The sequence below is a fragment of the Salvia miltiorrhiza genome, chromosome 5 (genome assembly GCF_028751815.1).
Source record: "Salvia miltiorrhiza cultivar Shanhuang (shh) chromosome 5, IMPLAD_Smil_shh, whole genome shotgun sequence".
Classification (NCBI taxonomy): domain Eukaryota; kingdom Viridiplantae; phylum Streptophyta; class Magnoliopsida; order Lamiales; family Lamiaceae; genus Salvia; species Salvia miltiorrhiza.
This window is the reverse complement of record NC_080391.1, coordinates 45818685-45822543: the sequence shown is the minus strand read 5'-3', so window position 1 is coordinate 45822543 and position 3859 is coordinate 45818685. Positions and strand designations below refer to the sequence as shown.

General features: G+C 34.6%; 1 long non-coding RNA gene across 1 annotated transcript; it reads left to right on the top strand.

The window, feature by feature from the left end:
• The first annotated feature begins 1477 nt into the window (after nucleotides 1-1477).
• LOC131024533 (uncharacterized) lies at nucleotides 1478-3353 on the top strand. The gene is made up of 2 exons (XR_009101896.1): nucleotides 1478-2064; nucleotides 2671-3353. It is a non-coding gene; the product is annotated as an uncharacterized LOC131024533 (long non-coding RNA).
• The last annotated feature ends 506 nt before the right edge of the window (nucleotides 3354-3859 follow it).

The window sequence follows — 3859 nt, the reverse complement described above, 5'->3', positions numbered from 1 at the left end:
AAAAAAAATTCGGGTCAGAAATTTTCAACGTTAATTCTAAATGTTCGAGTTTCAGGCTAACCCATTGGACTAATCGGGCTCAAATCTTTATTTTAAAAAAATTAACTACTCCCTTCGTCCCACTCCAATTAATAGGCTCACTTCTTTTGGGCATGGAGATTAAGAAAACTTACTTTTTAGTAGAAAAGTGGTAGTAAAGTGGTGTGGTCCACACCAATTAAGTACAACTTTTTTACCCAAAAAATAAAATGAGCCTATTGAAGTGGGACATCCCAAAAAGGAAAATGAGCCTATTGGAGTGGGACGGATGGAGTAATATATTTCTCTTAACATTATTTTATTTGTAATAAATAAATACACGCATAAATTAGTGAATTAATTCAACATCGACTTAGATTATAGCTAATACGCACGTCTTAGATATATAAAGATGCAACATTTTTATTAAATAAGTATCAATTTTTATTTTTTACATGAAATTTTTTTTATATTAAGCATTGGATAAAAAAAATACAAAGAAGTGAAATGATGAGTATAACTTTCTAATATTAAAACAAAATACATTTCACAATTCTTAAAAAAAATATCTTATTATACTAATTTTCATAAGCAAAGTAATGAAGTCGAAAATCAAATAACGAAAAAAAAATCATATAATCAAGCGAACACATTATTTTCGAGTCAGTCCTATAGAATTTTGGATTAATTTCGGGCTGATCCAATTGGGTGTTGAGCTATTCGGTTATGGGCTATTCGGGTTGTAATTTTTATTGGGTTAAAAGTTTTCAGTCTTAACACTCTCGGATTGGTGGGTTAATCAGGTTAGCCCACAGGTTTCGCGCTGGATTGACATCCCTATTTTTGGGTATTATATACTTCCTCGTCTATGATCAATATTCTCCACTATTTTCGATGTGAATTTTAAGAAAAAAAAAATAGATAAATGTATTGTGAGTGGAGTTTGGACTCCACATTAAAGTAAAAATGTGCGGTGGGGGAGTGAAGTTTGGGTCCAACATAAAAAAATAAAAATAAAAAATGAATTGCACATATGAATGACACGTGGCGTTGACATTAAAATATTCTATTTTAAAAAAACACGGAGGAGCAAAAAAGTCATTTTCACATTTCTTACAATTAGTTGTGCATGGTTCTGTTTTATAATATACAATATTCTGTTGTGCTATATGCAATGTTCTGTTTTATTATATGAATGGTTTTTGTAATTAGTCATACATTGTTCTATTTTGTTGTTGCAGGGTTCATTGACACGAAATGCATAGTTCATTAACATCAATTTGCATGGTTTAGTTTACATAAATGCATGGTTCAGTTTAAATATTTTCTTGCAATTAGTCATGCATAATTTTGTTTTATAATCAATTATATAATACGATTAGCGATTCCTCGCTTCTCCTTAATTCTAGGTCCTATGTGGCATATCTAAGAAATCAAGGTTTAAAATCCCTGCAATTCTAGAGCTTCTACCTCAATTCTGTATTGCTGACGTGGCAATATAATTCCACATAAGTATATTATTTTAAAAACACAAATCTAACATTTCTCTACCCCAATTCCCTTTCTCCCGTCTCTCACATCCGATTCTCCCCTCCCCCACCGCGCCCCGCTCCTCCCACCGCCGCGATCTGCCTCGCCGTCCCACCCCGCCCGCTTATTCTTTCCCCATTTTAACACCAGACTCGACCTCCCTCGCTTCAATTTTCCGTAGTCCGGCCCCAAGTCAGTGCCGCCGCCCCTTTCTGTACACACTTTCGTGTTATTTTTCAAATCTTTAAACCTGAAACCCTACTCATCGGTCTCTCTCCCACCGCCAGCTCCTTCTCTCAACTGCCGCCCCAAACGACCTTGTCTTCATGGATGGGCTCATTCATCACCCGAAGTCTAGCCATCGGAGACAGCTGACGGCGAAGCTCGGCTACCCACGCCCTAATTTCGTCCCCAAATCGATCCCCACCCCCGTCGCCGATGGCCCGTTCCAAGCCCCAGGCTGCCCAACCGCAATTTCGTTGCACTTTCGTTGATTCGCCGCCGGTATTCTCCATGGTAAGTATTCTATTAAGAAAGATTACACTTGATTATGAGTAGCGCTGAATTTCGGAAAGATTTACCTTTCCCTCAATGATCAATCAATTTTTAGGGATTAAGTTTAACAATGGAAAGTTATTATGTTAGGAAATATTACATTTGATTTTACTATGATTAGTGCTCAATTAGAAATATCAAATTTTGGAAAGATTTACTGATCGATAACAATGGAAACTTTATAAGCTATAAAATCATTAGTTCGAATGATTAATTGGCTTTGAAAGTCATGCATTGAAGTTTTCACTGTTGATATTAAATAGAGATAATATATTCAGCGTGCTGTAATGGATTGAAGGTCATAAATCACAGTTTTCAGTTTCAATATTAAAATGGAGAAACAAATAGTGAAAATAGTATCAGTAGAGGAAATGAAAATTCCGTATATTAGATAGAATGAAGTTTCAATAAGTAATTCGATGGTATGGTTCATAAAAATATTTCTTTGTTCATTGTATGGTGAACAATTGTTGGTTATTTGAAAAAAAAAAGTAATGAAATATGAAGAAACAAGTAGCTTTATTGAATTGTTAGTGGTTTAATTCCTTTTCTTTCTCTATATTTTAGTTCCGAAATTCGCCATCGAGGAATTCAAAGTGCCTCTCAACCATCTGCTGACGGTATGATTCTATTTCTATTTCCAGTTCCATCTTTCTGAGCTATATTTTTATTTGTTGAGTCGGCCCAAAGGATTCTGAGGAATATGATTTGTGATATGGAGTTGGTAACTTATCTGAATGTTAACTTAACAATCTGTAGTAATTTGTGGGGGCCTTTTGTGTTGTATCATTTCGTTACTTGAATACATCACTACTCACAACAAAAGAAAATTTTGATGCTTTGTTGGTCCAGGATCTTTGAACAGGATGGAGTTATATTAGTGGTTGATAATATTTCATTTGACTTTGTAAAATGTGCTACTATTGATTATGTTGACGAGCTTATGCGTTCTGCCTTAAAGGTCCGTTTGTGGTAGCTGCTTATTTATAGTATTTTAATAACTGATGTTATCAATCCTTTGCCAGTAAAAAATTGTGATCTTATATGTGGTGAGAGTAGAAATCACTGTTGACTTATCATGGTATTTCTACATGGATAAAACAACTAACAAATTCGCTGTAAATTATTTTATGAGATTCTGCACCTTTGAGATGGTACATTTTGTAAATTAGTTGGTCTAGATTCTCATTGTACTCATTTTCAATCATTTATTAATTTCTTTGTCAATCATATGTTAGTTTATTTGTTTATTTCCAGTTTTTTGTCGATTGATTGATGCTCACTCATTAATGTGGTGATGATGTTCTTGTGCCCAGACCTATAACACCATAGGTATTGGTATATACAGAATAAGTAGTTCTGAATCTTGTGACAGAAGTGTTGTACAGTTGTGCATCTTTTAGTGGGTTTTATTGACTAGCATAATCAGATGAGGTGATTAATATACATAAAGCTTATCAATTCTGTCACTTGCTACCTTTACTTATGTAGTTATTGTATGACATGCTAATGGGGATAGATTTTATGTTTAGCATTGTTGAGTAAGTGATCGGCGCTCACAATAGATCGAAGAAAATAAAAACAAAGGAAAATGAATAGAGAAGAAGAACGCAAGACTTTTACGTGGTTCGGCAATGTGCCTACATCCACGGAGGGGATCTATAGATCATTCACTATCAAGAAATTGAGAAAATACAGATACAAATTAGAGCTTCAAGCTCATAGCAATGGTGTCGCCGCTCGCTCTCTCTCTCTC